The 23,220-nt window shown below is 45.8% G+C and overlaps 1 long non-coding RNA gene across 2 annotated transcripts in view; it reads right to left on the bottom strand.

The window, feature by feature from the left end:
- Positions 1 to 23,220, bottom strand: part of LOC149119904 (uncharacterized) — a 76,960-nt gene that overhangs the window by 37,956 nt on the left and 15,784 nt on the right. Inside the window, exons 2-3 of one of the 2 annotated variants that reach the window (XR_016227521.1) lie at positions 18,548 to 18,740; positions 16,563 to 16,661 (exon numbers count right to left, since the gene is read on the bottom strand). This is a non-coding gene — a long non-coding RNA (uncharacterized LOC149119904). Of the gene's footprint in view, positions 1 to 16,562; positions 16,662 to 18,547; positions 18,741 to 23,220 lie in introns of those variants that run through there. The other variant, XR_016227520.1, reaches the window with a different exon arrangement.

Genomic DNA, 23,220 nt, shown 5'->3' with positions numbered 1-23,220 from the left:
CTTGGCTGATTTTTTGTAATTTTTTTTGGATTCAATCCTGTTAATTTCTTCTCTGATTTTAATTATTTCTCTTCTCCTACTAGGTTTGGGTCTGGTTTGCTGCAAATTTTCTAGGTCCTTGAGATGCGCTGAAAGCTCATTTATTTGGTACCTTTCTGTTGTATTGGAATCTAAGTCTCCCTTTAAGTCCCTTAACATATCTTTTAAATAGACCGGTGCCCTGTAATTAGGTGCATATACATTTATAATAGTTACATCTTCCTGTTGAATTGAACCCTTAATCCTTATATAGTGCCCCTCTTTGTCTCTCTTAACAGTTTTTGTATTAAAGTTTATTTTGTCTGATATTAATATGGCTACACCTGCTTTTTTTTGGTTTCTGGTGGCATTGAATATCTTTTTCCAACCTTTCACTTTCAGTCTGCATGCATCTTTGTTAGAGAGATGTGTTTCTTGTAGGCAACAAATAGTTGGGTTGTGTTCCTTAAGCCAATCAGCCAGTCTGTGTCTTTTAACTGGACAGTTCAGGCCATTCACGTTTAATGTGACTATTGATACATAGTGACTTTGCCCTGCCATTTTCCCAGAGATATTTTCGAGTATATGCTTTCAGTTTCCCATGCTCTTTTACTGGTAGGTGTTCTTCCTTTCCCTTCTTTCATATTGATGGCCGTGTTTCTGTGTTTCTGAGTGTAGCACATCTCTAAGTATCTTTTGCAGGGCCAGACAAGTGGCCACAAAGTCTTTCAATTTCTGTTTGCTATGAAAGGTCTTTATTTCACCTTCATTCACAAATGAGAGCTTAGAAGGATATAATATTCTGGGCTGGAAATTTTTCTCTCTTAGCACCTGTGCTATGTCTCGCCATTCCCTCCTAGCCTGTAGTGTTTCTGATGAGAAGTCTGCTGTGAGTCTGATTGGAGATCCTCTGAGAGTAATCTGACATTTCTCTCTTGCACATTTTAGGATCTTTGCTTTATGCTTCACTGTGGTGAGTTTAATTACAACGTGTCGTGGTGAGAATCTCTTTTGGTCATGTTTATTGGGGGTTCTATGAGCTTCCTGTACTAGGATGTCTCTGTCCTTCTCCAAACCTGGAAAGTTCCCTGCTAGTATCTCACTAAAAAGGCCTTCTAATCCTTTCTCTCTCTCCATGCCTTCAGGAACTCCTAGAACCCGAATGTTGGTTTTTTTAATAGTATCCTGTAGATTCCCAACAATATTTTTTAGATTTCTAATTTCCTCTTCTTTTCTTTGGTTTGACTGTATCCTTTCCCGTTCTCTGTCTTCTAAGTCCGATATTCTCTCTTCTGCTTCACCCATTCTGTTTTTAAGGCTCTCTAATGTGTTTGTCATTTGATCTATTGAGCTCTTCATTTCATTTTGATTTCTCTTCACTATCACACTTTCCTGCTCTACTAGTTTCTGCGTTTCATTTTGATTCTTCCTTAAAATTTCATTTTCACGAGAGAGATTTTCAATCCTGTCCAATAAGGATTTCTGTAGTTCAAGGATTTGCTTTTGAAAACTTCTAAATGTTCTTATCATAAATTTTTTGAAATCCATATCTTGCATTTCTTCTATCTCATCATCTTCATAATCTTGGCTTGGGGTGTTTTGTTTTTTGGAAGCATCATAATGTCATCATTGATCTTGTTCCGTCGATTTCTGTGTTTATTGCTTGGCATGGTTAATTCTGTTTCCCTCACTGTGAGGTTTTTTTTATTATTATTATACTATGTCCGTGTTAAGTGGACTGCCTGCTGTTGGAGGAGCCTTGGAGGCTTGAGATGGGTGTGGCCTGAGAGCTCTGCTTGGTTCTTCCTGGTTAAGGGTGTTTAAAGGTGACACCCTCAGGTTATGCGTGGTAAATCTCTCTTTATTTATTTATTTATTTTATTTTATTTTATTTTATTTTATTTTATTTTATTTTTTGTTCAGGAGGTAAGTAATACTGCAAGGCTTCGCTTCCAGCGCCAATGTGTGGACTCAGAGCCCTTAGCATCCCTCCTCTCCCCGCTGGTGTCTTTGTCACATAGACTCCCCTTCCCACACTGGCACTCAGACTCTGCGGCTCCCGCAGTTCAGCTTCCGCGTGGTGGACGACCCTGCTCTCCCAGTAGGTCCTTTGGGTCACAGCGAATAGCTCCGAAAGAGTTTCCTCTGCAATTTTTTCCTGATCCTTTGTCTGAGGCTACTGTAACTCCGCTTTTATTAAACTAAATTTACCCGGACTATCGTTGCGCGCCCTCACTATTCCGCTATCTTGCCTCCAACCAAAATGCCCATCAATGGTAGACTGGATAAAGAAATTATGGGATATGTACTCTTTAGAATACTATACCACAGTAAGAAACAATGAAATCCAGTCATTTGCAACAAAATGGAGGAAACTGGAACACATCATGCTGAGTGAAATAAGCCAGTCCCAAAGGGACACATACCATATGTTCTCCCTGATTGGTGACAACTGACTGAACACCAAAAAGGAAACCTGTTGAAGTGAAATGGACACTATGAGAAATGGTGACTTGATCAGCATAGCCCTGACTGTTAATGAACAACTTAATACATTATCCCTCTTAGTAGTTTTTTTGTCTGCTCTACTTAATATGACTGGTTTAATTCTGTAATTAATACACAGTTATTCTTAAGTGTTGAAATTTAACTGAAATGTGATCCCTGTTAAACATAAGAGTGGGAATAAGAGAGGGAAGAGATGTACAATTTGGGACATGCTCAAGCTGACTTGCCCCAAATGGTAGAGTTAGAAACATACCAGGGGACTCCAATTCAATCCCATCAAGGTGGCATGTGCCAATGCCATCTCACCAGTCCAAGTGATCAATTTCAGTTCACAATTGATCATAATGAAAGGACTAAGAGTCAAAGGGATCACATAAACAAGTCTAGTACCTCCTAATACTAACCGATAGAATAAATAAAGGGGAGAGTGATCCAACATGGGAAGCGAGATACTCAGCAGACTCATAGAATGACGGATGTCCTAAACAGCACTCTGGCCTCAGAATCAGCCCTAAAGGCATTCCGATCTGGCTGAAAAGCCCATGAGAGCATTTCAGGCATGGAAAGCCAAGACACTATGGCAAAAAAAAACCTAAATGAAAGATCTCTGTGAGTGAGATCCCAGTGGAAAGAACAGGTCTTCAAAGAAGGAGGTACCTTTCTCTGAAGGGAGGAGAGAACCTCCACTTTGACTATGACCTTGTCTAAACAAGATAAGAGTCGGAGAACTCAAGGGGTTTCCATAGCCTTGGAAACTCATGACTGGAGCATAGGGAGATTACTGATGCCATAAACAGGAGTGTCAATTTGTAAAGTCAACAACAGGAGTCACTGTGCACTCGCTCCTCATGTAGGATCTCTGTCCTTAATGTGCTGTACATTGAGACTTAATGCTATAATGAGTACTCAAACAGTATATTTCGCTTTGTGTTCCTATGGGGGTGCAAACTGTTGAAATCTTTACTTAATGTATACTAAACTGATCTTCTGTAAAAAAAAAAAAAAAAGAAGAAGAAATTATCAATTCCCAACTTGACTCTCACTGGGATTAAACATGACAATAGGTCTGATCTGATTTCATCATCATTCAAAAAATCATCTATTATTTTTCACTTTATGTTTCTGTGTGGGAGCAAATTGTTGAAATCTTTACTTAATGTATGCTAAACTGATCTTCTGTATATAAAGAGAATCGAAAATGAATCTTGATGTGAATGGAAGGGGAGAGGGAGTGGGAGAGGGGAGGGTTGCGGGTGGGAGGGACGTTATGGGGGGGAAGCCATTGTAATCCATAAGCTGTACTTTGGAAATTAATATTCATTAAATAAAAGTTAAAAATAAAAACAAGTGTACTATACAGACATTATAAAACATAGACACAGTGGGTAGTGTCCCACATACATGTGGACAACATTCCCCCAGGAGGACACAGGTGATGACATTTTCTAATCAGGTCACAAAGAACCAAGAGACTCAAGAAAATACTATTCATCCACAGATGATTATTGCATCCTGCAAACTCCCCCTATATCTGCCTGAGTCAGCCCCACTCACAGGATCAGGTGTCTGAGTTGAACCTATGGAAGTCATTACTGAGAACCTCCGGGTCACCTCCAAAGCAAAGCCACTCTGAAGGAGTCTGCTTGCCAGGCCTTGTGACCAGGCTTTGCCCCAGGCCCCACCTGAGACAGAGGGTGAACCCAGCAAACCCACTTGTGAGAGCATGAACTGGGTCTACCCCCATGCCATGCTCTCCCTAGTGCCCACTCTGGCCAGGCTGAGTGATGAGATGGGAAATGCAGGCAAGTATGAGTTAGGGGTGGAGAAAGAGGCCAGGGCCACCCCTCCTCTGATGTAGAGCTTCCCCCACTGAGCCCTGGACTCTGCTAATTCCCAGAGTTCAACCCTGTACTGTTGACTCCCCAAGTCATCCTTGATCCCTTCACACCCTCCCAGCATCACCTGGCCTCCTCTCTATCACTCTCTCCACATTTCTAGCACACCATGACAGCCCCAGTCTGAGCCACACCCAGGAACCACAACTACACATTGTCTCTTTTGTCCACCATCCTGCACAAGTGAGGAAATAAAGCACACAGGGGCTTTCCCTCACTTGTCCAAAGTCCCACAGTCCAAGCCTGAAGAGCAGTCACCAGAGATTTCTCTTTGCCACCTTAGACTTATCTTCCATTACCTGTGACATACATGGTCGTAATAATAATATCAACCTCAGAGAGAGTTTGAAATACTTAAATCCATTCGTGTTTCTTAAAAAAAAAATACTTCTCAAAACACACGACTGAATCAAAACCCATAGGAAAGGGGCTGGTGCTGTGGCATAGCCGGTAAAGTGCCACTGCCTGCAGTACCAGCATCCCATATGCATGCTGGTTCAAGTCCTGGCTGCTCCAATTCTGATCCAGCCCTCTGCTATAGCTTGAGAGAGCAGTGGAAGAAGACCCAAGTTTTGGGGCTTCTGCAACAAACAACGTGGGAGACCCAGAAAAATCACCAGGATCCTGGCTCATGGTCTTTGCTTTGCATTGGTGTAGCTCCGGCCATGGCAGCCAACTGGGGAGTGAACCAGTGCCTGGAAGACTCTCTCTCTCTCTCTCTCTTCATCTTCCTCTCCCTCTCTCTCTCCCTCTCTCTCCCTCTCTCAACCTTCCTCTCTCTCACCCTCTCACCCTTTCTCTCTATTTCTCTCTCTCCCTCTCTCTCTCTGTCTCTTTCTGTCTCTCCTTCTCCCTCCATGTAACTCTTTCAAACAAACAAATACATCTTTTAGAAAAACCAAAGGAAAACACACATGAGGTGTGTGCAGGGAGACAGAGTTGAGGAGAGAGGGAGACAGACCTCAGATGGCTGTCTTCAGCCCAGTGAGAGTGCACCAAATCTGCACTCAGTCATACAAACACTTGTCCACTGTCTGCTAGGATCAACAGCAACCTGTGAGTTCTGAAGCCCATCCTTGGGGAGTGGGACCCCTACAAATGTTTACTTCCTTAGGTGCTCTTCCTGAGCCCTAGGACACCTATTGGAATTCTCTATACAAGAGAGTTACTCTTCTATCATAACTTAATAACTCTTTGTTACACTGTCCTAATCAAACTATTTTCTGGCTTCCTAGATGGCCCAAACTGAGTGATTATTTTCTCTTCATGCTCATTTTATTTGTATTTCTTGTACAAAAGTTATTAATAGCTGATGGTGCTTTCGCATAAAAAGTAAAGCCTCCACATGGTAGGGTCTGCATCACATATGGTTTGAGTCCTGGCTGCTGCACTTCTGATCCAGTTTCCTGTGAATGGCCTGGGAAAAGCAGCAGAAGACAGCTCAGGTACTTGGGCCCCTGCACCCACATGGCAGACCAGGATGAAGCTCCTGGCTCTGGACTTCAGCCTGGCCAAACCCCAGCCATTGCAGCCATCTAGGGGTGAACTAGAGGATGGAAAGTCTCTTTCCTTCTCTCTCTGTATCTCTGCCTTTCAAATAATTAACATCTGTAAGAAAAGTGTTACTAATATCCACTCTGAAGGAATTCAGGAAATGAATTACCACTTGCTTTACCAAAACAATTTAGAATCATGGTTCCACAAAGTTGGATCATCATCAGGTTTGCTCAGCAATTACGATGTACCAGGTCTAAAATGAGGGAGAACACGTCCAACCATCATTTCTCTCTTATGGATCACCTCAGTCCTATGGCTGATCAGTGATTAGCAGGAATAAGGTTTTTGTTGGCTCAAATGATCCATTATTTAAATGGGAAACAATTCACATGCAACAGTAACATAGTTGAACTTCCTGTTATCCCCCCAACCAGCTGACTCCTTTCCTGTTGCCAGCCATCATCTATACACAGTAAGGGCTGCTCCATGTCTATCCAGTCACAGCTCCTTCCCCTGGATGACTACATATGAACTGTACACTCTCCTGGGACACATCAGGGCTAACAGCAGAGAGAAAAAACTGAGATGCATCCATGGGGAACGGGAGCCTGCAGGGATCAGCCCAATGCATTCAAAGGGGCAAGGAATGACACTGGGACAGGCTCATGCTCAATATCAACTTCTGTGCTTCCTTGAGGAGTGTCAGGTTGATCATTTCTATTCTCCACTAAGTACAGTCATCACTAACTCCAGAGATTACAAACCAGTCATGATAGGGAACATGGACATGACTGAAATGTGGACACACTTGGCCCTCCCCTGGGGTTCTCTCCATGGCTGGCAAACTCAGCTGTGCACAGGGAACACAGAGGCCAAAGAACCATGGACCTGCCAGGCTGACAGGCCAGCCTGTCATGGAGATAAAGGGAGGGTCTTCCTGACCGGGGCTGCAGTCAACATAAAACTGATGGGGAATAGGAATGTTATACCCATTTGTTTTGTTCCTCTCCCTTCACTGACAAAGCTGTCCTCGGTCTCTGCAGAAGTGAAGGGAAAACCTTGGAAATTACTCTATTTCTGCTTAAACAAATTAGAAACAATGGCATTCTCCAAGGAAGAGGAGGAAAGTCTCCAGCGATCTTTCCTCAAACAATCTCACCTCACAGGTATTCTTGTCGGTGGATCTGGACCACGGCACGAGGGTAAACACCACTGAGAAGAACATGGAAGAGCGGCACTTGCAAATGTCAGGAGAACTGTGCACATCAGAGAGCTGCAGGGGACAAATAGTCTGCAGATGAATCAGCACAAGATGTGAGATCCCTCTGACTGCACATACACAGGCCACGCCCTAGGGGAGGAAAGACTGTGGAACTGAGCTCCCACGCAACCAAGCAATTGACTTCCAGGTGACCTCTGAGGGTACAAGGTCTCAGTGGACACAGCTCCATGAAAATGAGTTGAAAACTGCACAAAGGTGCACCACTGTAGGACATGAGCCAAAACACCAAGATCAGTTAGATGTACACTATGTGGTTTGCTTCACAGAGCAACGGAGAAGGAAAATGAGCAACCTCCTGAGAGTTTTTAGTCTCCCACACTGTCCAGAATGCCACGGAGCAGTACACAACAAAACATAGAGATGACTAGGACAGTCTGATCAGCTCTCAAAGAAAAAGACCACTGATTGGCACTGAACCTGTCCTCATAGAGGAATGACTAGGGACAGCATCTCCTCTAACCATTTCCAAAGAAGGAAAGGCAAATGCTCTTGAAATTGATGGAAGAAAGTGTTCCGAGCAGACGAAGAATTACATGAAAAACACAAGTTGGAAATGTCAGGCCTGAACGTACAACATACCTATCAAACTGCAATGGATGGGATGGCGCTGTGGCTCAACAGGCTAATCCTCCACTTTGTGGTGCTGGCACACCGGGTTCTAGTCGCAGTCAGGGTGCCTGATTCTGTCCCAGTTGCCGCTCTTCCAGGCCAGCTCTCTTCTATGGCCCGGAAGTGCAGTGTAGGATGGCCCAGGTCCTTGGGCCCTGCACCCAATGGGAGACTAGGAGAAGCACCTAGCTCCTGGATTTGGATCACCACGATGCGTAGGGCGCCAGCCATGGCAGCCATTGGAGGGTGAACCAAGGGCAAATGGAAGACCTTTCTCTCTGTCTCTTTCTCTCTCTCACTGTCTACTCTGCCTGTCAAAAAAAAATGCAATGGATTGAATCAGGGCCAGAGTGTAGAAAAAGAGGAAGGATCAGATTACATGCCAATCAACAGAAAGGTACAAGTTGAAGAACAAAGAGAAGGGAAGAAGCTGGAAGCTAAATGAATGGAGCCTCAGAGATGTGTGAACCAGAGCAAGAGTCCTAATGTTTGGGAGCCTGAAATGGGGGGGGGGGAGAAATGGGGGAGCAGTGAACAACAAAATCTATAAAGAATCCAATGGCCAGGAAGATCATCCTTTTAGGAATACAATCCAAGTAGCTCAGAAGCATTACAGGGACATGTGAACAATCCACAAAAAAAAGGGGGGGGGGAGAATCTTGAAATCAGAGCCAATGGCACACTCCCAACAAGGGAATACCCACATGAGAGGGTTTGACTTCTCATCAGAAAACACAAAGTCCACAGGATACTAGAACCCTGTCCTCCAAGTGCAGAAAGAAAAGATCTCCCAGGATTCTTGAGGGAACCAAGACACCCTGAAGGATCTCAGCCCCCTATGCAGAAAAAGGAAGGGTGGTGGAGAAGGAATACTAAGAGCAGTCATCAGAAGACCACTTGCCATCAAAATAGCACCAAGTGAATGGAATTCTTCAGGCTAAAGTGAAATCCTGCCCACAGGAAGTCTGGTACATCAGGAGTAATGAAGAGCAGGAGAAACGTTAAGGATTTAAATCACTGCTGGCTGTGTTTTCGCCCTTAAATTCTCTAAACGACATCTGCAGAACCCAAAACAGAAAGCACAGACTCAGAGGGTGAGGCTCTGTTTGTACAAAGGTCACACCAAGGGGAACAGTCACAACAGAGCAGAAGGTCAAAGAATCGTGCGGCCCTAAGGTTTCATTACTCTGCCGAACAGGAAGAAAAGGGACTCTAATCAGATGGGAAAAGCAACAGGACCCACAGTGCTATGCCCAGAACAACTGAAACACGAAGACACGCTCTAGAAAAGCTGGATGTGGGCCGGCATCATGGTGCAATGTGCGATCCCACACCCTGAGGCACTTGCAGCTCCCTGCTAATATGCCTGAGAAAGCATCAGAGGATGGCCCAAGTCCCTGCACCCCTGTACATGTGAGAGACATGGAGGAAGCTCCTGGCTTTCTCCTGACCTGCCCTGACTGTGGTGGCAACATGGGGAGAGAACTGGCAGATGGAGGATCATTCTCTAATTCTGTCATTCAAATAAATTAAAAAAAAATTTTTTTTAAATAAGAGGATGAAGTTGGGTCACCTCAGGATCTAGATCTGGGAATGGAGCAGCAACAGATTGATAAACAGGTCTTTGTGGAAATCCAACTTGGCGTTTCCCCAGAGAACTCGCAGGAATGGAATCTCAGTTATATGGTCAGCATGTCTCTCCCAGCCTACCTGGCCCAAAACTATGCTGCCAGCACCTCAGGCTCTGAGGGGCACATGCATTTCTGCCCTGAGGGCTCTCTCCTCAGTGTTTCCAGGACAAGGGAAGGAGGACCCACACTGGGTGACACCAATGCGGCCATAGCCTACAGGACCTGCTTGCCAAGAGACCGCTCCTAGCACTCACCCACCTGAGGGTCAGGGATCGGGCAATGGGTCCTGCCCAGTGCCCTGAGGGCTCTAGGCCCTGGAAAAGCACTGAGGGGGCCACTGCACTACCAACAGCTCATGATGCTCAATACAGACACCCTCTGCCCTCAGTAAGAGCCTGGAGGGACACAAGAGTCCAGAGGGGATCGGCAGCCTTTGCTGGGGCCACTTCCTCCCATGTCATCTGCACAATGTGCCACTCCTAAGGCCATCTTGGCAAACTCCACCCCTAGCCTGGGTCCTGGACACACCCATCTCCAGGGCCTGCTCTCTATGATGCGCACCCCTAGCAGCAGGTTCTGTGACACGTGCCCATTCTGTGACCACTAAGGTTCTGCAGATGTGGCATTTTGGCTTTAGCCCTTCGGAGCGATAGCAGCCAAAAGTGCTTTGGGAAGTCTTCATAGCATAGAGACTCACCAGCTTCTTTTCAAAAACTTTGGGGAGCAAATTTTGCCCCCCTCACCTGCCCCAGCAATGGGGGCTGACCACCGACCTAAGGGGCCCCCAGGCCCAGGTCGGGGTCACACTCCCGCCTCTGGCCCTGGACCAGTTGGTCCACGGGCAAAATACCATAGGTCTTACAGACCAAAAGTCAGACAATCCAGTCTGATGATAAGAAAACTCAGGGCCATCGTGGCACTGCTGACCACTCTCTGCGGGCTTCAGACTCGACAACGCGTGTGCTCCAACAGAGTGAACATCGGTAAGGCCAGGATGCCACCACCCCGTAGGCTAGGTAACCTGATCATCATGGAAATCTGAAAGCCTTGTAGGGGAGGTGTGGTAGAAGTGCGGGGAGCACGTGTGTGTGCAGTGCTGTGGTGCAGTGGGCTCAGCCACTGCCTGCAACACCAGCATCCCAAAGGAGTGCTGGGTTGAGTCCCAGCTGCTGCACTTCCAACCCAGCTGCCTGCTAATGTACCTGGGAAGGCAGTAGAACATGGCTCAAGTATGTGGCCATTTTGGAAGGCACTGGTGAAGTGCCAGGCCCCTGTCTGGCCAGCTACCGTGCCAGTTGTGGTGGCCATTTCAGGGTCAAGTCAGAAGATGGAAGCTCTCTTTTGGTTTTCTCACTCCCCAACTCAACCTTTACACATAATACATTTGTAACAGAAAGCAAAAGCACTTTGGGAGGTGATGCTGAGGTCACCCAGGTGCACAGCAGTTCACATCCTTCCTGCCTTTTCCTTTCTAGGACCTGTACTGAGCACGCCTGATCCTACCAGACGAACCGGCAATGGAAGGCGGAGGAAGCAAACCTGCAAAGTACATCATCCAATTATCCAGGATATGGACACTTTACCCCCTGATACTCCTCCACAGGAGGAAGCCATGGACATCTCTCCCCCTATACTCCCCAATGGGGGGTATCAAGGGACACATCACCCCCATATGTTCCCTGAAAGGAGAGAGCTATAAACAACTCATCCCTCTCTGCTCCCCTACAGGAAGAAGCCATGGACACTACTCCTCCATACACTCCACCTCGGGAGGAGGAGCCCATGGACACCACGCCCCCATATGAGCCACCAGAACTGATGGACACCACGCCCCCATATGAGCCACCAGAACTGATGGACACCACACCGCCATATGAGCCACCAGAACTGATGGACACCACACCGCCATATGAGCCACCAGAACTGATGGACACCACACCGCCATATGAGCCACCAGAACTGATGGACACCACGCCCCCATAAGAAACATCTTGGGCGGATCCACACCTCCCCATGTTCCACCACGGGAAGAGCCCAGGGATATCACACTCCCAACATTCCACCATGGGAGGAGCCTATTGACCCACACCCTCCTGTGCTCCCCCATGGGAGGAGTCCCTGGACACCACAACCTCCCAAGCTCCACCAAAGGAGGAGCCAATGGACACCACAATGCCATAGGCTCCTCCTCCAGAGTAGTGCCTGGACACCACACCCTCCTACGCTCCACCAAGGGAGGAACCAATGGATACCACAATCCCATAGGCTCCTCCTCCAGAGGAGCCCATGGACACAACACCAACCTATACTCCCCCTCCAGAGGAGGCCATGGACCCTTCACCCCCTAGTTTCCAGCATAGTCCATGGAAAGGTCAACCACGTCTCCTGCCCTCTGTTTTCCTCCTGCTGGTCCCAGGGGCAGTTTTATGCCTGGCCTTCCCATCTTTCCTTGCATCTTCATACCCAGTTTCCCAGCACCTATGGATATAGACCCTCCCACGTGACCCTTCCTCCCTCCCCTCCAGGACATGGCACAACTCTGCTCCCAGGCAGCTCCTTTCATGGCCTCCAGCTGGCTCCTCGCCACACAAGAGTCTTATTTAATATTAAACACCATACTCGTTCTGTTTTTTGTGTCTATGCTCTGTAGATCCAGTGTGAGAAATGCTGGCTTGTGTGAGTGCTGACAGGAGGTCAGATCCTATGGGAAAATGTTCCTGTGGTGCAAGAAACAGGGGCTGGAGGGTTGGGGGCTAGGGAGTAGAAGGAGCCAAAGGCCATAATGACTCCTCCTGAGCAGAAAAAGCTGTGGCTGATGGGCCGGCACCTGTGCCGGCATAGTGGGTGAAGCTGCGGCCTGCAGTGCTGGCATCCCATATGGGTACTGGTTCAAATCCTGGGAGCTCTACTTCTGATCCACCTCTCTGCTATGGCCTGGGAAAACAGTAGAAGATGGCCCAAGTCCTTGGGCCCCTCTACACACATGGGACACCTGGAAGAAGCCTCTGGCTTCTGGCATTGGATCAGTAGAGCTCCAGCCTTAGGAGCCAACTGGAGAGTGAACCAGTGGATGGAAGAACTCTCTTTCCCTGCCTCTCCTTCTCTCTCTCTGTAACTCAGACTTTTCAATATATGAATAAATCTCTAAACGAAGGAAAAAAAAGCTGTGGCTGAACTTAAGGGATGGGGCCCAGGATCAATGAACCCAGGAAGGGAGGAGACAGGAAGGGTCATCCTGGCTATAGCAGCCACCACTTCTCACCTCCTCTCTGAGCTGCAATTGGCTGGATCACTCCTCACACACACCAGCAGTCTACACTCTACACATTCACACCTGGTCCCTTAGGGAAATCTACACTCACAGCTCAGCCAGAAAGCACACATCTGGCATCAAAGCTCACAGGCCACGAAGAACAGAGGAAGAAAACTCATCGCCCCACAATAACCAAGGACAACCGTAACTCTAGGATGTCACTGATTCCCGGGTGATCTGATTGTCAACATGCGGAGATGTCCTCCTTGTTGCTCTTCCATTCAGATCAGGAAAGGGGAAGCAAAGAGACTATTTGCAGGGGAAACAAGCTAAGTTAGAGTCCCATTTTCCAAAAAAGGATTAATTGATTTATATCTTTTAACCCACAAGTACAAAGCATATCAACAGTCACTCCCAGCCATGCCACAAGACAAAAGCTGAACACCTGAAGTCACCAACTCATCTTGTATCCTACAGAAAAGTGAGGTCACTTGCAAAACACACCTTCAGAAATTGCCTTGACTGTCAGATGCAGAGAATCCCAGCTTAACTGAGCACAGGCCTCTGCTAGGGCTCAAATGTAGGTAGGGAACACAGACTGTAATAGGTCAACTGCTGGGGGCACAATGTGCACATGCTAGAGAGGAGAAAACTCCAGGGAGGGGGCAATCTTTTCTAAAAGAAGAGCTAACAAAGTTTTTAAAAACTTATTTTCATTTTATTTGTTAGGAGAGCTGCAGAAAGAGATGGAAACAGCCATACTCAGATCTTCCTTCCTATGGCCCACTTCCCACATGCCTGGAATGCTGTCGTCTTCCTTCTTGCTCTCTCTCACACAAATCAAACCCCAAACCATGCTGCATAACCTGGAAATCTCTAGGAAATACCAAGTCCCACATACATGCCAGTGCAGGTGCATCCTATCAATCTGTGGCCTGGACTTCTCAAGACATCAATCTCATCATAATCAAGTCAGGTCTAAGGAGATAGGCATTGCAGTACAATAGATTTGCCATCTGCTTGGGAAGCCCCCATTCCATATTGGATTTCCTGAGATAGAGTCCCACCATTGCTTCTGATCCAGCTTCCTGCACATGTGCACCCTGGGAGGCCCAGGTGATGACCTCAGTGCTTGGGTTCCTGTCATTCATGTGGGAGCACAGGATGGAGTTTCTGGCTTCAGTCAGGCCCAGCCCCACCTTTGTATCTGGGAAGTGAATTAGCAGATAGAAGGTCTTGAGATCTCATTCTCTCTCTCTCTCTCACTGTGTGTGTGTGTGTGTGTGTGTGTCAGTGTGCATGTGAGTGGGTGTGTCTAACTTTCAAAGTAGGAAATGGATTCTATAAGAAAAACATGAAGAGTCTGAGACTAAATTCTGGATGTAGTGTTGGTACAGAAAAGAGACATGTGGGTACAGCTAAGGAATTTGAATAAACTGTGGCCTTTAGTGAATAATAAAGCATCAGTACAGGTTCACTGATGGCAATAAACACACCACACTAAGGAAAGATATCCGTATGAGCTACTTCTGGCAGTTCCTTTATGAAGGGACTTCAAAAGGTCATGGAAAATGCACATTATGAGTAAACTGACACATGGACTTAAATTCTTTCTGCAACAAGGTAAATTCAGCTTTTCTCTCATTTCCTCCCCAAAGAGTCTGAAGTTATCTCTCCTGGTTTCACATTTTGATCTTTTCCTTGCCACTGGGATGCCCATTCACCAAACCACCTTCAGGGCAAATATCTATCAAGACCAAGGCTGGACCTCTCAGGAGCCACTCTCTGAATTCCTTATCACTGCACATGCATCCCACTCACAGGAATTACTACTGTGCTCAGAGGATTCAACCTTCTCTCTCATACTCCCTATTTTCCAGTCCCTGGAATAAAGACCTAAGGACTGAATGCTTTAAGCCTCGGACAACCGCACTGAATGATCCTGGGTACAGACATAGGGACATATCAAAAACAAAGCACCACCCAGAAAAGCAAGGGCCTGGCTTCACCAGCAAGACACAAGGAGGTCTTAGCTCAGCCCTTAGCACTCGATTCTGTCCATCGTCTTGAACAGTTTTGCACCTCTGCACATTTGTCCAAACTCATCTCTACCAGGGGACAAACACTGCTCCCCAGAGCACACAGGAAACAACCTGACAGCAGACAACAAGGGCCACACCACAAGGAAGCTGTCATCCCTGAGCAGCTCCTTTGTGTCGAGACTTTGCCAGCAATACCAACTTCAGTTCCTCCTCCCTCCCACCTCACTGACAGGAGGGTGCAGTTACAAGTTCAGCTGACAGCTAAGAGTATGGATTCCAGACCCCCACCATGAGATAGGTACTTGGTGGCTCTGGGCCTCAGTGTCCCACACATCAACTGGGGCTACTAACAGTTTCTGCAGTACAAACAGCTGCTGCCTGAGCTCTGCTGCTCCCATTGCTATTCCCATCCCATCCCCATTTGAAAGAGGAAGGAAGGAGAGGTCCTAACATCCTGGCTCATGGCTTCAGATCGGCCCAGCTCTCACCAGTGTGACCATTTGGGAAGGGAACCAATAGATGGAGCATCTCCAGTGGATGGAGTATCTCAGGATCACCCCCCACCCCTTAATATTACTGTGCCTCTCAGACAAATAAATAAAATCTTTAGACAGAGATCAAGATGCATCTCTTTTGCAGGTTCACCCTGCAAATATCCACAGCAGCCCAGTTGTAGCCAAGCCACAGTCAGCAGACATGAAGGCACTCTGGGTCTCTTACCTGAATAACAGTCAACCAACAGCACCCAGTACCACCTGCTGCCTCCCAGGGTACACATCAGAAGAAAATTAATCAGAAGTGGGACAGGAACTCAACCCCAGGCACTCTGACAAGGGATGTGCATGTCCCAAGCAGCATCGGGTGCTGTGCTGAAAACCTGCCTCTTCCAATATCTGTGAAGGTGACCCATTTTTCTTCAGTAAAGAAGTGGAAGAACTGAGCTGGCACTGTGGCATAGTGAGGAAAGCTGCCACATGTGGTGCTGGCATCCCCTAAGGGCACTGGTTCCACATCTGGCTGTTCTATTTCCAATGCAGCTCCCTGCTTTTGCTCCTGGGAAGGCAGCAGATGACAGTTCTGGTACTTGGGCCCCTGCACCCACATGGGAGACATGGAAGAAGCTCCTGGCTTCAGAAAGGCACAATTCCAGCCATTGTGGCCATTTCAGGAGTGAACCAGTGGATGGGAGACTGGATTCTCTCTCTCATTCTCTAACTCTGCCTTTCAAATAAATACATAAATAGATCTACCTATCTATCTATCTTTTAAAAAATACAAACTGGAAGACTCCATGGACATGGCCAAATTGCCAAGATCCTTAGTTATTGAGGAAAGTACTAAGTGTTTGTTTTATTACAAAAATGTCTGGAACTTAAACTACCTTCTATTGACAAAGTATATATTTAGGTGTACCTTTAAATCCCACTGTCCTTGAATTCTAAATTTCCTCATATCACCAGCAGTGGAATTGCTAGGGGACATAACTACTCTATTATTCAGGGGACGATACTACACACATTTATCCACCTGTCTTTGTGCTACTTAGAACTATTCTTGCTGTGTGCATGGTTGTCAATACAAATGTCTCTCCTTCCTCCAGCTACCTTCTTAGTATGCCATTTCCTACATGGATCTTCTTTTTCTAGCACCGTATTACTGAGCTGATGTATTTCATACAGCAACACACACACACACACACACACACACACGTGCATGTAAAGCTGGTGAAATCCTGATGAGGCTGAAGGATTTTTAGGGTCAATTTCTACAGAATCACCTGTGTGTTTCTGAAAACAAAGGAGCTGCCAAAGAGAGCAGAACACTCACCAACTCATCTAGCCTATAGAGCTGTCCAAAGCTGATGGAACCTCTGAAGAGAGCAATGAAGACAGAGATCAAAGGCATCTTCACTGGTCGTGGAAGGCACTGGAGAAAGGCAGAATGGGAGAAGCCATGACTCAACCCCATGGGCCAGTGACCCCTGTCCTGCCCCTCCCAGCCCCTTCTCTCCCCCTCCTCCACCTCCTTTGCTCTCCTCAAGATCTTGCACAGGACGTAGCTGCTTAGGTTCTTCACTGTGCCCTCAGCCTCACTGCTGCTCTCATCCACTTTAGCCTCTGCACTTCCAAGTTAGGCTGGGACCATGACATCTCAACATGGGACCCACGTCCTCTGTCATTGTCTGAGGGAGTCCACAGCCCTTTAGCAGCTCCACACACACCTAAATATCTTCTTCGCCTGAGCACTCGGGCCCTTCACTCTGAGAGAGAATTTACAGCATATTCTGACAGTCACAAGCTCCCAAGGGTAGTCAGTTATGTGCTATATCCTTACAATTGCCACAAAAAGGAGAAGTAGATGACTGTATAGTAAACAGCAGCTGAAAGCCCTCCAATTCTCCCCTCCAATAAATCAGTGAGAAACCTGCCAAAAACAGTCACCATTAACATTTTGTAAGTTTTTAATCTTTTGATTCAGTGGGAGAAATGCATAGGAGAGTGAGGGCCCTATCTAAAAAAGACAGAGAAATCTGGATTCATACCGAACACCACTAGCCACCATGTGGAGGAGTATGCAGGCCAGGAAGCATGGAGCAGATGGCCTGAAGACCACATGCCCAAAGGTGCAGGGGCAGCAAGACCATCCAGCACAAAAGGGAAAAGGGCCAAAAAGCCATTAGCATTTCAAGAATCCTGGAAACTAACCCAACATCTGCAGGAACCCAGGCAGTACCGAGCACAGAAAAACAAAGCACAGCTGACTCTCAGGAAGAACAGGGGGTTGGTGGCAGTCTCCCTGTCCCGAGTACAACCTGCTGCTCTGCAGTTCCACAGGAACACAGAAAACGGAAGCCCACGTTCATGGTGAAAACCAGCAGTGGGCAGCCACTGCCGGGAGCACAATCAGTCTGTGGCTTCCCCAAAGCCTTATTCATAGAGAATGAGCACTCTCTGAGGAGTCTGCTGCCTTCAGGAAGAACCCACTTTCTAGGCTGAACTTGACCTGACCTTGAGCTTGTCCAAGGTGATAAGTACAATGGTCCCCAGCAAAACTCTCAAAACTATCACAGCCACTGCTTAACTTTGTGGATACTCTAAGTAGTTGACAACTCCCTTAGATAAAGGACAAACTAACCCAATAACATTGCCGCAGAGCTAAGTCATGAGTGTCTGTAGGGGACTCAGGAAGCTCTGGCACACTCCTGGGAATCTAGAAATGCACAGGTGCACCCTTCTCTGATGAGAGAGGCTCGAGGTGCTGGACTTCTCACATACACAAGGACTAATGCCAAACCTCTTGCTCCTCCTGGGGTACTAGAATCTACCCATGTGCTGGGAAGAAGGCACCAATGAACAGCCTGGGCAATCAGACTCTGGGACCTTGTCTGGCAAATGTCACTCTTGTTGTCACAACTTGTTCTGAGTCCAGGGGGGCCTCCACAGGAAGCACTGACCCTGGGAGTGCTCAGGATCAGGATCTCCCAACACAAGCAGAATCACCAAGACTGCAGCCAGCTGACACTACCTCTGAGGAAGTACAGACATGGAACTCACTAGGCCCAGAGCACTCGGCATTCACACTATACTCAAATTAGTGAAGGAATCTATGTGTTAAGCACTACAAACATCAAGAGAAGTATTTCACAGGATAGGAAATAACAGTAAGCGAATACATCTTATGAGAGGAGTGACTCGAGTTTCTGGAATTCAAAAGAACAACTGAGAACCCCCCTGCAGGGGCCTGCACCAGCTTCCTCGAGTCACCATAGCTCCTTACTGCCATCTGCCTGGCTTTAAAGGAAGGTTGCTCACAGTTCTGGAGGGCAGGGCCTGATGTCAGAGGCCTGCTGCTCCCTGCTCTATCTGAAGGCTCCAGCGTAGGGTCCTCCATGGGCTCTTCCTAGTTTCTGGCACTTGCTGCATCTTGGGTTGTTGCTTTGCAGCTGCAACTTCCCAGCCTCTGCCTGTGCCATCAGAGTCTTCTTCCTTCCACATCCACATTTGCCTGGAATGGAAGGACAACAGCAATGGATCAGGACTCACTCTGACACAGGATGAGCTCATCATCCCTGACTCTACCTGTGAACACCTTATTTCCACAGAAAGCCTCCCACACAGACATTGAGCGCTAAGGCTTAAACGTTGCAGGACAAACTCCTCATACAATAGGATTTTGAACAGGCAAAAGAAACACCGAACCTGTGGATCAGACCCTGCAGATGGCCCAGTCCAATGAATAATAAGCAAACAATAGTTTCAGAAACCTGTGGGACACCATCAAGCATAACACATATTCATAAAGAGTCCAGAGAGACAGGGATATGAGACAGGGACAGCAAGAATATATGAACTGTGTCCCCAAATTGCCTAAACATTTTGAACAAGAATAATCAAAATATGCATGGGTGTTTGGCCAAGTCATAAAGCAAACAGGACATCAATATCCAACAAAGAAATGGTTCAATTTGATTCCCTAGCTCTGTCTCCTCTTTCCAGCTTCCTGCTCCTATGAATATTGGGAGGCAGCAGTGAGGGTCCAAGTCGTTGGGCTCATTCCACACATGGGGAAAACTTGGATTGGGAACCCAGTTCCCAGCTGTGATCTTACAGTTGTAGAAAGTACTTCGAGGAGTCAATCAGCAGCTGGAATATCTCTCATGCCTCTATCGCTGACACATCATAGGATGCAAAAATATACATGGAGTTCAATGAACTGCACTAGTAGAAATTCACATCCTAGTAAGTTGGAAGGCAAAGACAAAGACATGCAAGGGCCTCCAGAATGAATTGTCATGCACAAAGTATCTCTGAGAAGATGAACACTGGTATGGCTGTAATCCGTTTTTAAAAAGTATAGCTAGTAATGTTGTGGAATTTAAACATCACACTTTATTCTGCAAATCCCTCACAAGTTTTTTTTTTAATTTGTTTTATTTATTTGACAGGTAGAGTTACAGAAAGTAAGAGAGAGACAGAGAGAAAGGTCTTCCTTTCATTGGTTCACTCCCCAAATACTGCTACAGCTGGAACTGTGCCTATCCAAAGCCAGGAGCCAGGTGCTTCTTCCTGGTCTCCCACATGGGTGCAGGGGCCCAAGCACTTGAGCCATCCTCCACTGCCTTCCTGGGCCACAGCAGAGAGCTGGACTGGAAGAGGAGCAGCCAGGAATAGAACCGGCGCCCATATGGCATGCAGGCACTGCAGGTGGAAGATTAACCAAGTGAGCCACAGTGCCGGCCCCTCCCTTAAAAGTTTGACTTCCTCAGAAAAGTTCAGAGTGTCAGTATACATAGTAGCCAAATGTGTAAGTGACCCATTTACCCAGCATGTGATAAATGAAAAGTATTAATATGCTTCGTTCACACAGTAGATATTACTCAGCCATAAAAGGATCAGGTGTGGATATATGCTACAATATGGATGAACCTTGGATATATTTTGCTTATTGAAAGAAAACAGACATAAAAGTGACCCTCTATCTCCATGATATGGCCAGAAATGAAAATAAATCCACAGAGACAGGAGGTAGATAAGGGTTACCAAGGCAAGGCAGGTGGAGAGAATGAGGTTCTCTGACAAGGAGTATGGTGTTTCCCTTTGAGATGATGAGAAAAGTACGGAAATTACAAGACAGGAAAACCTGAATATACCAAGACCCAGTGAACAGTATGCTTTGTTTATTTTTAAAGATTTATATACTTGAAAGGCAGAGTGATGGGGAGTGGGGGATGATAGGGAGATCTATCCACTGGTTCAGTCCCCTCAGATGACTGTAATAGCCAGGACTGGGCCAGCCTGAAACCACAAGCCAGGAGCTTCCTCCAGATCTTTCACATGGCTGGCAGGAGACCAAGCACTTGGGCCATCTCCCACTGTTTCCCCAGAAGCATTGGCATAGAGCTGGATCAGAAGTGGAGCAGCCAAGGGGCTTCCATAGCCTAGACAGCTCATAGCAAGAGTCTCGGCTGATTGCTGATATATACAGAACTTTCAATCCTACAGCTAAAGATTTTACATTCTTCTCAGCAGTACATGGAACCTTCTCTAGGATTGACCACATACTAGGCCATAAAGCAAGTCTCAGCAAATTCAAAAGAATTAGAATCATACCATGCAGCTTCTCAGACCATAAAGGAATGAAGTTGGAAATTAGCAACTCAGGAATCCCTAGAGCATACGCAAACACATGGAGATTGAACAACATGCTCCTGAATGAACAATGGGTCATAGAAGAAATTAAAATAGAAATCAAAAATTTTCTGTAAGTAAATGAGGATAACAGCACAACATACCAAAACTTATGGGACGCAGCAAAAGCAGTGTTAAGAGGAAAGTTTATATCAATAGGTGCCTACATCAAGAAATTGGAAAGGCACCAAATAGATGAGCTTTCAATTCACCTCAAGGATCTAGAAAACCTACAGCAAACCAGACCCAAATCTAGTAGGAGAAGAGAAATAATTAAAATCAGAGAAGAAATCAACAGGATTGAATCAAGAAAAACATTCCAAAAAATCAGCCAAACGAGGAGCTGGTTTTTTGAAAAAATAAACAAAATTGACACCCCATTGGCCCAACTAACAAAAAAAAGAAGAGAAAAGACCCAAATCAATAAAATCAGAGATGAAAAAGGAAATGTAACAACAGACACCATGGAAATAAAAAGAATCATCAGAAATTACTACTAGGACTTGTATGCCAGCAAACAGGGAAACCTATCAGAAATGGATAGATTCCTGGACACATGCAACCTACCTAAATTGAACCAGGAAGACATCGAAAACCTAAACAGACCCATAACTGAGACAGAAATTGAAACAGTAATAAAGGCCCTCCCAACAAAGAAAAGCCCAGGACCCGATGGATTCACTGCTGAATTCTACCAGACATTTAAAGAAGAACTAACTCCAATTCTTCTCAAACTATTCAGAACAATCGAAGAAGAGGGAATCCTCCCAAATTCTTTCTATGAAGCCAGCATCAGCATCACCTTAATTCCTAAGCCAGAGAAAGATGCAGCACTGAAAGAGAATTACAGACCAATATCCCTGATGAACATAGATGCAAAAATCCTCAATAAAATTCTCACCAATAGAATGCAACAACACATCAGAAAGATCATCCACCCAGACCAAGTGGGATTTATCCCTGGTATGCAGGGATGGTTTAATGTGCGCAAGACAATCAATGTGATACACCACATTAACAGACTGCAGAAGAAAAACCGTATGATTATCTCAATAGATGCAGAGAAAGCATTCGATAAACTACAACACCCGTTCATGATGAAAACCCTAAGCAAACTGGGTTTGGAAGGAACATTCCTCAATACAATCAAAGCAATCTATGAAAAACCCACAGCCAACATCCTATTGAATGGGGAAAAGTTGGAAGCATTTCCACTGAGATCTGGTACCAGACAGGGATGCCCACTCTCACCACTGCTATTCAATATAGTTCTGGAGGTTCTAGCCAGAGCTATTAGGCAAGAAAAAGAAATTAAAGGGATACAAATTGGGAAGGAAGAACTCAAACTATCCCTCTTTGCAGATGACATGATTCTTTATTTAGGGGACCCAAAGAACTCTACTAAGAGACTATTGGAACTCATAGAAGAGTTTGTCAAAGTAGCAGGGTATAAAATCAATGTGCAAAGATCCACAACCTTTGTATACACAGGCAATGCCATGGCTGAGAAAGAACTTCTAAAATCAATCCCATTCACAATAGCCACAAAAAAATCCAACACCTTGGACTTAACCAAGGATATTAAAGATCTCTACTATGAGAATTACAAAATCTTAAAGAAAGAAATAGAAGAGGATACCAAGAAATGGAAAAATCTTCCATGCCCATGGATTAGAAGAATCAACATCAGCAAAAGGTCCATTCTCCAAAAGAAATTTATAGATTCAATGTGATACCAATCAAAATGCCAAAGGCATTCTTCTCAGATCTAGAAAAAATGATGCTTAAATTCATATGGAGACACAGGAAACCTTGAATAGCTAAAGCAATCGTGTACAACAGAAACAGAGCTGGAAGTATCACAATACCAGATTTCAGGACATACTACAGGGCAGTGGTAATCAAAAAGCATGGTACTGGTACAGAAACAGATGGATAGACCAATGGAACAGAATTGAAACACCAGAAATCAACCCAAACATCTACAGCCAACTTATATTTGATCAGGGATCCAAAACCAATCCCTGGAATAAGGACAGTCTATTCAATAAGTGGTGCTGGGAAAACTGGATTTCCATGTGCAGAAGCATGAAGCCAGACCCCTACCTTTCACCTTACACAAAAATCCACTCAACATGGATTAAAGACCTAAATCTATGACCCAACACCATCAAGTTATTAGAGAACATTGGTGAAACCCTGCGAGATATAGGCACAGGCAAAGACCCAAGACTCTTGGAAAAAATCCTGGAGGCACAGGCAGTCAAAGCCAAAATTAACATGTGGGATAGCATCAA

Source organism: Oryctolagus cuniculus, chromosome 21 (assembly GCF_051225735.1).
Source record: "Oryctolagus cuniculus isolate XC-2025 breed Fujian yellow rabbit chromosome 21, ASM5122573v1, whole genome shotgun sequence".
NCBI classification, from domain to species: Eukaryota; Metazoa; Chordata; class Mammalia; order Lagomorpha; family Leporidae; genus Oryctolagus; species Oryctolagus cuniculus.
This window is presented reverse-complemented; position numbering and strand designations above follow the sequence as displayed.